At 42.4% G+C, this 12,447-nt stretch overlaps 1 pseudogene; it reads left to right on the top strand.

Moving 5' to 3' along the window:
* The first annotated feature begins 1,044 nt into the window (after nt 1-1,044).
* Nucleotides 1,045-1,365, top strand: LOC107968175 (large ribosomal subunit protein eL42-like; annotated as a pseudogene).
* The last annotated feature ends 11,082 nt before the right edge of the window (nt 1,366-12,447 follow it).

Raw genomic sequence — 12,447 nt, 5'->3', positions numbered from 1 at the left:
AGAAGATTATTTCTTCCTGTTGCTTTCTCTTAGGATGGGGGAAAAATGGTCTAGCCCATGTCTCCACCTCCTCCAGCAGACTACTTTTGTCTCACTGGCCAGAGGGCCCACATGTCCATTTGTGATCCCATCTTGTCAAGGAGGCTGGGGTCACTCTTAGACCAACCAAGCCACTCCTGGAGTTGGCTTCCCTTCTAATACTTGGCCAGGTGTGAAAGGAAGACACTCGAGCAAAGTTGGGGTTGTGTTGGAAAGGAAGAAGGGGCAGGGGAGAAGCGGATGCTGGGCAGACAGCTAACACTATCATTTTGGCCTTAAAATGCCAATCCCTTGGGGGATGTGAAGATTAGTGTAGAGTCATCAAGGCTGTTGGAATGTCTGTCTGCCTAGGCTTCTCAGGAAAAGAACCTTACTAAATAGTATAATCCTTACTATTTGCCTTATTTCTTGAATGAGACTTACTATTATCCATATCTGCCAATTCCTCGGTTAAAGCCTTTACTTCTGTTTGTACACATTAAAAAAAAATTCTTTTAACTGGTCTTCCTACCTCCAGTCTTACCCAGATCTAGTCCAACTTCCACACTGTTAGTGGAACCATCTTCTCAAAAATAAATGTATAATATTATTCTCTTGTGTAGCAACCTCTTTGACTTGCTATCACCTATAATACAAAGTTAAACATCTTTGCATTAACATACCAAAAAAATAAAATATTTAGGTATACATCTAACAAATGTGTATGACATTTATGTTAGGAAAACTAAAAAACTTATGAAAGAAATCAATGTAGAGCTAAATAAATTGAAAGACATTCCATGCTCATGGATAGGAAGGCTAAATATTATTAAGATGTCAGTTCTTCCCAACATGATCCATAGATTTAATGCAATGCTAATCAAAATCCCTGCAAGTTATTTTGTGAGTATCAACAAATTGACTGGAAAGTTTATATATATATATATATATATATATATATATATATATATTTTTTTTTTTTTTTTTTTTTTTTTTTTTTCCCTTACTGATAGCACTCCTGCAAACATGGTGAATGTTCCTAAAACCCACTGGACTTTCTGTAAGAAGTGAGGCAAGCACCAACCCCACAAAGTGACACAGTACAAGAAGGGCAAGGATTCTCTGTAGGCCCAGGGAAAGAGGCGTTACGACAGGAAGGAGAGTGGCTGTGGTGGGCAGACTAAGCGGATTTTCTGGAAAAAGGCTAAAACTACGAAGAAGATTGTGCTAAGGCTTGAGTGCATTGAGCCCATCTGCAGACCTAAAAGAATGCTGGCTATGAAGAGATGCAAGCGTTTTGAATGGGGAGGAGGTAAGAAGAGTGAGGGCCAAGTGATCCAGTTCTAAGTGTCATCTTTTGTTTGATTAGGAAGACAATAAAATCTTGAGTTAAAAAAAAAAGTTTATATTGAAAGGCAAATAAAACCAAGAAGACTAAACCCAACATTGAAGAAAAAGTCAGAGGTCTGACGCTAGCCAGCTTCAAGACTTATGATAAAACTACAGTAATCGAGGCAGTATGGTATTGGTGAAAGAACAGACAAATAAATCAATGAAACAGAATAGACCCACAGAAATAGACAAGTATAGCCAACTGATTTTTGACGAAGGAGTAATGGCAATTCAGTGGAGAAAGGACATTCTTTGCAACAAATGGTGCTTGGACAACTGGACCATGCAAAGAAAGGAAAAAGAAAAGGAATCTAGATGTAATTCTTACACCTTTTGCAAAATTAATTCAAAATGGATCATCGGCCTAAAGTAAAATGCAAAACTATTAAACTTCTAGAGATAACATATGAGAAAATCTAGACAACACTGGATTGGGTGATGACTTTCTAGATACAACACACACAAAAAAATGATTCATGAAAGAAAACATCAAAAATTTGAACTTTATTAGAATTAAAAACTTCTGCTCTGCAAAAGACACTGTTAAGAGAATGAAGAGACAAGCCACAGACTGGGAGATAATATTTGCAAAACACCTAACTGATAAAGCACTTGTATCCAAAATACACAAAGAACTCTTCAAATTTAACGGTAAGGAAACAGACAACCCAATTTAAAAATGGGTGAAAGATCTGAACTGATATCTCAACAAAAAAGATATAGAGATGGCAAATAAGCACATGAAAAGATGCTCAACATTAGGGAATTGCAAATTAAAACAACAGTGAGATACCATTACATATCTATTAGAATGGATAAAAACCAAAACACTGACAACATCAAATCCTGGTGAGGATATAGAGCAACAGGAACTCTCGTTTATTGCTGGTGGGAATACAAAATGGTATAGCCACTATTGAAGACAGTTTGGCAGTTTCTTACAAAGCTAAACATAGTCTTACCCTATGACCCAGCAATCACACTCTTTGGTGTTTTACACAAATGAGTTGAAAATTTATGCGCACACAAAAACCTGACATTTACAATTGTCAAAAACTTGAAAACAACCAAGATATCCTTCAATAAGCAAATGGATAAACAAACTCAAGTACATCCAAATAATGGAATATTAGTCTGTAATAAGAAGTGAGCTATCAAGCCACGAAAAGACTTACAGGGGCCTTACATGATCATTGCCAAGTAAAATAAGCCAGTCTGGACCAAGCACAGTGTGACTCACACCTGTAATCCCAGTACTTTGGGAGGATGAAATGGGAAGATTACTTGAGGCCAGGAGTTTGAGACCATCCTGGGCAATGTAGCGAGGCCCTGTTTCTACAAAATAAAAATATTAGCCATGCATGGTAACCAGCATCTATAGTCCAAACTACTCAGGAGGCAGAGGTGGGGGGATCTCTTGATCCCAGGAGTTCAAGGCTGCAGTGAGCTATGATCATCCCACTGTACTCCAGCCTGGGTGACAAAGCGAGATTCTGTCTCTATAAAATATTTTTTTAAAAAAAGAAAAAGTAATTCTGAGAAGGCTACATACTATATGATTCCAACTATATGACATTCTGTAAAAAGCAAAAATATAGACAGTAGAAAGATCCATGGTTGCCAAGGGTTTCAGGGAAGATGGAGGAGGATTAATGGGTAGAAAATAGGAGATTTTTAGGGCAGTGAAGTTGTTTTTGTGTGATTCACACTTGTGGGTATATGACACTGTGCATTTGTCGAAACCCGTAAAACTGAACAACACAAAGAGTGAACCCTAATGTAAACTATAGATATTAGTTAATAATAGTGTATCAATATTGATTCATCAATTGTAACTAATGTATCACACTAATGCCAGATATTAATGGGGAAAACTAGCGGGGAAGAGAAAGGGGGTAAGAGAGGATGGAAACTGTATTTTCCGACCAATTTTTCTATAAATCTAAAATTGTTCAAAAAAATAAAGTCTATTAATTTAAAAAAATCTTTACTATGACATAAAAGACTCTTCACTGTCAAGATGGTATCATTCGCCCTAAACTTAGCTCCACAAATTCTTGCCTATATCCTTTGCATTTTTTAACTTCTCATTTTTCCTAACCACGCAGTGCCATTTTTTTGGGTCCAGAACATTGCACTTTGCTTAGAATACTGCTTTCTTTATTCACTGACTGACAAACTTCTATGCATCAAGGTAAGCACTGCTTGCATGCCTACTATGTGCCAGGCCTATCAAAGTCCCTACCCTAGAGAAGCCCACAGTCTATTGGAAAGAAAACAACTCAAACAACCATTATAATTTTTTTTTTTTTTTTGAGAAAATCTCGCACCCTCACCCGGGCTGGAGTGCAGTGGCGTGATCTTGGCTCACTGCAACCTCTGCCTCCTGAGTAGCTGTGATTACAGGCATCTGCCAGCACGCCCAGCTAATTTTTATATTTTTAGTAGAGACAGGGTTTCACCATGTTGGCCAAGCTGGTCTTGAACTCCTAACCTCGTGATTCGCCTGCCTTGGCCTCCCAAAGTGCTGGGATTACAGGCGTGAGCCACTGCGCCCGCCCCATCATGAATTTTTTACTGCAGTAATTAGTTTCATCCAGTTTTCTTGTTTATAATCCACAGTATCAAAATTACCCTCCTGTTTTAAAATAGCTTCTGGAAGCATCTCTGTTTCTTCAGATGGTAATTCTGCCATTATACAATGGTGAAGGAATGAAATAGATGGAGTATCAACTGTCATGTTTATTACCAAAGTATATTCCCACATAGGGAATGTGCCCATTCTACAGGGTAGCAATGAGGCTCAGGGAAGTTCAGGAATTTGGGTAAGGTTGCTGAACTAGAAGGTTGCACAGTTCTTGCAAACTCAGTGCTTTGCAAGAACAGAATTACCATCTGCTGGTGGCTTCACCCCACACAACCCAGAAAGTAGCCCTAGCAGGTAACTTATTTCAGATTAGAGGTTGGTTGGCCTGAAAAGCCAAGCTGAAATCTAGCTGGGCCTATCCATAAAAAGAAGGCTTGAAAACATCCTCCAACCCCATGAATAAATGGAGACACTAGCCCTAGCCTCCTTACAGTCGCGATGTGGCAGAGGATGGGTTGTGGTTAGTTTTTACACTACTGTATCCACTCTGCCTAGCACAGTGCCTGACCCACAGCAAATGCACTTGAAATATCAGCTAAGTAAAAATAAAATAAAGGTCCTTATGTTTACCTTACCCCTTTTTAAGTCACTTCCATCTGCACTATCTCTTTGATATCACATTAGCCCTAAAGACTATGTAGAACAGAAATCATAGTCCTCATGCTATGTGAAGAAAGAAAATCGGGACCAGCATCCAAGTTTCTTCACGTCCAGTCCAGAGCACTTTGTGTCTCAAAGCCACCCTTAAGGAAGCAGAGGCTCAGTGAGTTGGGATGGTCAAGTCCACCACTTATTGAACACTCACTATTATATTATCTAATTTAATGCTAACAGTAGTATTGTGGGGTAGATTTCAATATTGCTATTTTAAAGAAGAGAAAACAGGCTCATTGAAATTGTCACTTGCCTAAGGTCACAAAGCTTTGTTTTCTAGTTATTCATACAAATTTATGGGGCACATGAGAAATTTTGTTCCGTGTATATAATGCACAATGATCAAGTCAGGGTTTTCAGGGTGTCGAAGTACAATGCATTTTTGTTAAGTATAGTCACACTACTCTGCTATCAAACATTGAATTTATTCCTTCTGTTTTACTACTGTATGTTTGTACCCTTTGACCCAGTTCTCTTCTTCTTCCTCGCTCACCCCATTCATCCTTCCTAGTCTCTGTTAGCTATTTTTCCACTTCCTTCCTTCATATGATCAAATTTTCTAGTTCCCTCATATTAAGTGAGAACATGCAATACTTGTCTTTTTGTGCCTGGCTTATTTCACTTAACATAATGGCCTCCAGCTCCATCCATGCTGCTGCAAATGACAGGATTTCATTATTTTTATGGCAGAATAGTATTCCATTGTGTATATAAAACACATTTCTTTACCCATTCATCTGCTGATTCCATATCTTTGCTATTGCTTTGCTATTGTGAATAGTGCTGCAATAAATATGTGAGTGCAGGTATCCCTTTGATACATTAATTTCATTTTCTTTGGGTAGATGCCCAGTAGTGGGATTGCTGAATCAAATGGTAATTTTATTTTTAGTTTTGTGAAAAATCTCCATACAGTCTTCCATAGTGGCTGTACTAGTTTACATTCCCACCAACCATGTGTAAGAGTTCCCTTTTCTCCACATCCTCACCAATATCTGTTAATTTTTGTCTTTTTAGTAGTAGCTATTCTGATGGGGTTAAGGTGCTATCTCATTGTGGTTTAGATTTGCATTTCTTTGAGGATTAGTAATATTGAGCATTCAAAAAATATACCTCGCATGCCTGTTGGCCATTTGTGTGTCTTCTATTGAGAACTATCTATTCATTTCCTTTGCCCACTTTTTAATAGGACCTTTTTTTCCTGTTGAGTTGTTTGAGTTCCTCGTATATTCTGGATATTAGTTTCTTTCAGATGAATAGTTTGCAAAATATTTTCTCCCATTCAACAGGTTCTCTCTTCGCTCTGTTGATTGCTCCCTTTGCTGTATAGAAGCTTTTTAGTTTAGTCCAATTTATCTATTTTTGTCTCTGTTGTCTGTGTTTTTGAGGACTTAGTCACAAATTATTTGCCTAGACCAATGTCTGGGAGAGTTTTTTTTTAAGGTTTTCTTCTAGTATTTCTATAGTTTTGGGTCTTATGTTTAAGTCTTTAATCCACTTTGAGTTGATTTTGTATATGGGGAGCGATGGGGTTCAGTTTCATTCTTCTGCATTTGGCTATCCAATTTTCCCAGTGAGAGCCTAGATTCAAATCCAATTTCACTGGACTCCAAAATTCATGAATTTTCTTTCTATGATGTCAATGTACTGCCCAGTTTTCTAGATTAGGAAACTTTGAAAGGGTGTTATGTAATAAATATTATTTTTTTTTTGAAAACTGGCTCCCCTCTGCTATTTAATGAGGTGATCACAATGCTTCAAATGCAGTGGATCAGGTGAGAGTTGATGGATAATCTAATGCAGTTGTCAGCAAAGGGAGGGGCCAAAGTACAGCACACGCAGCCTCTGTCCTGTTCAGTTTACACCTGCAACATTGGATCTCTTTTTGGAAGCTGCCTTTCAAGAGGAACATTGATCTTGGACACCATGGCCCTGGAAGGTGACAACAATGGGAGGTGTGAGCCTGGAAACCACTTTTTAATGAATGAAGAGATTAGCTGTGTCTAACTTGGAGAAGACTGAGGAAGGCCATTGTTGTGGATAAAAAATGAAAAGCACTATTAGTAGAGGAGTAGTGGACTCACACCATGTGTTCCAGGAAGAAAGACCAAAACCAACATACATGAATGCAAACCAACTCACAGAGAAAAGAGTGCTCAAACCCACGGTGGAAAGACTGGCCATGACATGGTGAGCTCCTTATCCTCTGCTCATCATTGTCCTCCCATGTCTTTGTGTCATATTTATGATCACCTGCCAGGTATGCTAGGTAAAAATTTTCTGTGCATCTTGGCCCAAGTCCTCTAAAAGGCAGTGTCAAAGGCAATAGTTTACATGGTTACCCTTTACTGGGGTGCAGGGTACAATTGTAGGGAAGCAGAAGTGAGGGGCAAATCAAGTGAGGCAGAGAAGCAGTGAGATAAATATGGGAGCATGTTACTGAGCTGGTCTCAGCTTTGAAACAGGTGCCACTGATTGCTCAATCTTGGGGGGTTCATTAGAAAGACTATGTGAACTGCATCACAGTCTGTCCAGGAGGAGAAAGGGAGATAAATGATCCCAAGAGTTGCCTTCCATCCCTGTCTTCCATTGGCTAGAGTCTGGCCCATAAGTGATTTACCTTTTTGCACTGTGGATTGCATTACCTGTCTCTGTGCAGCCACTGGGGAGGCCAGCGCCCCCGCCTGAGAGAACAATCCAGCCAGTGGACTCCTCTGTCTGCTGGGGTGACAGCAGCAGCAGAAGTGACCTGGATCCATGACCCTGGGAGTGGTCAAGCTGTCACTACTGCCACTCTGGCTGGAAAGGGAGGGCAGCACACAGTGGCCCACAGGCTGAGTCTAACAGAGTTTGAGCCAGAAGGGAAATAAATTGTCCAGGAATAAGGGAAAGAAGGTGCTATGACTGAATGCTTGTGTTTCCCCCAAATTCCTGTGTTGACATCCTAATCCTCAAGGTGATGGTATTTGGAGACTGGGCCTCTGGGAAGTAATTAGGTTATGATGGGGAATCCCTCATCAATGGGATTAGTGCCCTTATAAAAAGGACTCCCGGCCGGGCGCAGTGGCTTACGCCTGTAATCCCAGCACTTTGGGAGGCCAAGGCGGGTGGATCACGAGGTCAGGAGATCGAGACCATCCTGGCTAACGCGGTGAAACCCCATCTCTACTAAAAATACAAAAAAATTAGCCGGGCGTGGTGGCGGGCACCTGTAGTCCCAGCTATTTGGGAGGCTGAGGCAGGAGAATGGCGTGAACCCGGGAGGTGGAGCTTGCAGTTAGCTGAGATTGCACCACGGCACTCCTCAAGGAACCAGGAAACGGGCCCTCACTAGACACTGAGTCTGCCAGCACCTTGATCTTGGACTTCCCAGACTCCTGAGAAATTCATGTCTATTGCTTATATGTCACTCAATGTTATTCTGTTCTAGCATCCCAAATGGAATAAGACAGAAGGGAGTAACAGTCAGGGGAAAACCAGTGCCTAGTCCTGGCTTGTGGTATAATAACAGCAATAGATTCTGAATGAGCACTTAGCAGGGGCCAGTTTGCATTTATTATGTCATCGAATCCCCTCAGCATCCTATAGAGGAAATATTATTGCCTACATTTTCTAGATGAAGCTGACGCCCAGAGAGGTCAGGTCCAACACCTTGCAGGGGTCTCCCAAATGAGAAAGAAAGATGGGATCATGAACTCGTAAACACATGCCACACCCTAGCTCCTCACCCAAGGCTAGTGCTCCTGGAAGGATGCCTTAAGACACAGAAAGCAAGGGCTCTGCACATTCAGAAGGCTGGAGTGGGCTGGCCAAGCTCCACCTTAATAACCAGGGAAACACTCAGTCATCTCAAGAAAGCAAACAGGTTATGTCAGTACAATGCAAAGGCGTGCTGGACAACAGGCTTAGTGAGGAATGTCTGAAAGCTCAGTGTGGATCACTGACCTGCCCTAGAAACATCACAATTTACCAAAAAATTACACACTTCATTCTGAATGCGTAGGTAGAGAACGATGTGGGAAGCTTTATGCCAGTCTCCAAAGGCAAAGAAATAAGATTGTAGCCGAAAAGTAGTAGTAAATGGAGTGTTTCTCATGTGGACCTATGGAACTTTGGGATGCTGGGATGTCCTGCTTCTGGCCAGCATATGAGATGGGGGAAAGCAATGTCGCATCTTGCAAGCACAATGCCAGGGCACAAAGGATCTGGGAACAGAGGGACTGTCTGAACCACAGGCACCCACCCCTGCACTAGCTCTGAGTTATGGAAGGAAAGGCAAGAGCATGTGAACAATCCAGGAAGAAACAGCATCATGATGCTGAGGTCTCCTTCTCTTTCCTGGTGGTTATCAAATACCATCCAGAACACACAGTGATGTTGAGAGATGACCCTGTCAATGTTGGGGACTGCCATTATCACCAGCCTCCAAGGGCGTCAAGCATTCCAAAGAGATCATGTGTATTTCTCTGCCAGGCTAACTCAGGTTCCTACAGATGGTATATGGAGAAAGGCAGAATCCTCTCTACTCCAATTCAGGGATAAATTGAAGGTCATGTTGAAGACCAAGCCTAAGTTAGCATGGGGGCCTACAGGGACACACCACTCCTTGGCTGCCACAGGCAGGAGTGAAGAGGCCTTGAAGATGTTAATGCAGCCCTATCTCAGCATGGAGAGGTCACTGTTCAATACCCTGGAGCTGGTTAGAAGAGAGAAGCCAACGATCCTCTGGGAAAGGGCAACTGTAAAGTCATCTCAAAAGATCGCTCTTTCAGGTTTGGGCAAGGTATCCTGAAAGAGGAAGCATGCTGTCAATGGAACAGGTTCTCATTATTTGTTTGGCATCTGGCTGCTATTTGGAGGGCTAAATACACATTGGGTAACCCTGAATACCCCAAACCCATATGTTCCTCTGGCCTCATGTTGCTTCCACTCTCTTATAAAGTTCAAAGCCCTGAGCATGGCATACAACGCCCTTCTGTAGACGGCCCCACCGGCCATCCCACACTCTCCCCATCTCTGTAGCCTTCACTCCTATTTATGAGGCACTCAGACCTACTTGCTACTGCCCAAACACACTGCATAGAGATGTGCTTGCATAGTTGGGTTTTCCCTCTTGGCTTCTGTCATGGCAATGAGAAAGACATCCTGCTCGGCCAGTCCCGGGAAATGAGACATTCTAAATAGCCTGAAGCCAAGCCCAGCTGTGCCTAACCTGGGTCAGCCAAACTCTAGTCTTATCACAGGTGTGTAAGTAAGAAATAAGTGCTTGTTGTCATATGCTACTGCCCCATCTTTCTGTATCTCTGCTTCACAAAAGGGCTTCCTCTGCTTTACCTGTTTTATATCCTGTTCTCTGCACTCTGTCAGGCATCTCCATCCCTCACTTGTGTCTGAAAGCTGTTTCCTTCACTTGTTCCTCATCCGCATTTAAGCTGGCTCCACGGGCTCCAATCATTAAACCAAAACATCCACATTGACCCCCAAGTTCTCCTTCGGTAATCACCCTCACTCTCCTTCTCAGTCTGATTTCTTGGTGAGTTGTCCATGTCAGTGGCTCAGCTCCTGTCTTCACGTCCTAATTTCCCACTCATTCCTCCAGACTGAAATCGGACTCTCCACTGTCATCCTAGGAAACCACCCTCACATCTCTGTTCTTACACCGCTTCTTCACAGTGGCTTTGACTTTGGATCACCCCCTCTCTGAAATGCCCTTTCCTCTTGGTCTTTTGGTATCACACAGGCTTCTTCTTTCTTTTGGGGACATCACTTTCTCTGCCCTTCTTCTTTTTTTTTTTTTTTTTGAGATGGAATCTCGCTTTGTTGCCCAGGCTGGAGTGCAGTGGCACCATCTCGGCTCACTGCAACCTCCGCCTCCCGAGTTCAAGAGATTCTCCTTCCTCAGCCTCCTGAGTAGCTGGGATTATAGGCGTGTGCCACCACACCCAGCTAATTTTTGTATTTTAGTAGAGATGGGGTTTCACCATGTTGGCCAAGCTAGTCTTGAACTCCTGAACTCAAGTGATCTGCCCTCCTTGGCCTCCAAAACTGGTGGGATTACAGGCATGAGCCACCGCACCTGGCCTCACCTCTGCCTTTCTCTTAAAGATTGATGTTTCTCAGGGCCCTTTCCTTGCCCCTTATTTATTCCTACTCTATGTCCTTCCCATGGGAGGTCACATCCACTGCAAGGGTTTCATGTACCATCTATCTGTTGGTGGCCTCCAGTCCTCATCTCTAGACCAGAACTCACTACTGAGTGCCAGACCCATAATCCAGATTCCTACTGGAGTATCATCTATCTATTACACAAATATTTTGCTGACCACTCCTGTGTACCAGACACTTGTTGTAGGTGCTAGACGTACAAGCAGTGAACAAAACAGACAAAAATCCCATCCTCATGAAGCATAGAGGTCACTAGAATAGGGGAGGTCAGACAATAAATAAATAAGATGTTAGCACTATCAGAGGATGATAAGCAGAGGGCGATGTCATCTGCTTGTATTTCTAAAGGCTCCTTCTGGCTATTGTGTTGCAGATAGACTGAGGAGGGGGTAGAAGTGAGAGCAGAGAAAGGCAGGAACAGGGCTACCAGCTACTGGACATCTATTTTTAATGCCCCATGGGCACCTGAGACTCAAAACTCCAACACTGAGCTCATTATCCCTCTTCTAAACTTGCTCTTCCTCTTGTGCTCAGGACACCCAAATCCACCAAGGACTCAAGCCAGAACCTGGAATTTCTGCCCCTGCAGCCCCTTCCCCTCACATCAAACCAGTCACAAGTCCTATCCACTCTAGCTTCTCAATATCCCATTCATTCATTCATTCATTCACTATTTCACTAGTTTGTCAAACATTTACTGGATACTGACCATGTTTCAGGCCAGTACTAGAAAGGTAGATAATGGTCTCTGCCCTCTGGGAGCTTACAGTTTAGCGTGTGAAACAGATAACAAAACTAAAAATGAAACTATACCTGTATGACTTCCACTCATGCTAAGGGCTATAAAGAAAATAAACTAGTTTTAACAAAGGAGAAAAATAGCAATACTCTTAGGTAAGCTGGCCGGGGAAGGACCTCCTTAGGAAGAGATGCCTGAGAAGGGATGAGTCATGGGTGAAGAATGATGTATTAATTTCCTAGGGCTGCAGTAACAAATTCCCTCCAACTGTTACAGTCTCACCAATGTACCACAATGTAGCAGTTTCTCATTATAAGGTATCATCCAGAGTTCTTTGTCTCAGGACGGTGGACACAATGGGTGAGGTTGGAGCAAAAGTTTAATAAGGGAAAAGAAGCTCTCTGCTGCAGAGAGGGTACCCAGAAGAGGGCTGCCATTTTCACAATTGCGTACAAAGGCTTTTATAGGAAATCAATGAGGGCTGGGTGTCTCATTTGCCTAAGGCACGAATTTCTGGTAGCTCCACCCCATCTTCCTAATGCGCGTGTGGGCCCTTAGCTTGAGTTATTCCATATTGCTTTGTTCCCCTTACTGCACATGTGTCAGGGAATGGAATTTTCCATTGCGGGCATGTCTGGGCAAGTCACCTGTGCAGCCTTTCTTATCTATATGGCTGTGGCATGTCTCAGGTAAGCCCTCCTGTGCAAATTCCCTTATCTGTCCCTGCCGGCTGTTCTTTTGTTTGAAAGGATTCAACCGAAGAGCCACCCTGTCTGCCTAACCATTTTTTTTTTCCTTTCTCCTCAATCAAAACTGACTCTTCTTGTCATTC

Source organism: Pan troglodytes, chromosome 15 (genome assembly GCF_028858775.2).
Source record: "Pan troglodytes isolate AG18354 chromosome 15, NHGRI_mPanTro3-v2.0_pri, whole genome shotgun sequence".
Taxonomy (NCBI): Eukaryota; Metazoa; Chordata; class Mammalia; order Primates; family Hominidae; genus Pan; species Pan troglodytes.
The sequence above is the reverse complement of the archived record's forward strand: the minus strand, read 5'-3'. Positions and strand labels throughout refer to the sequence as shown.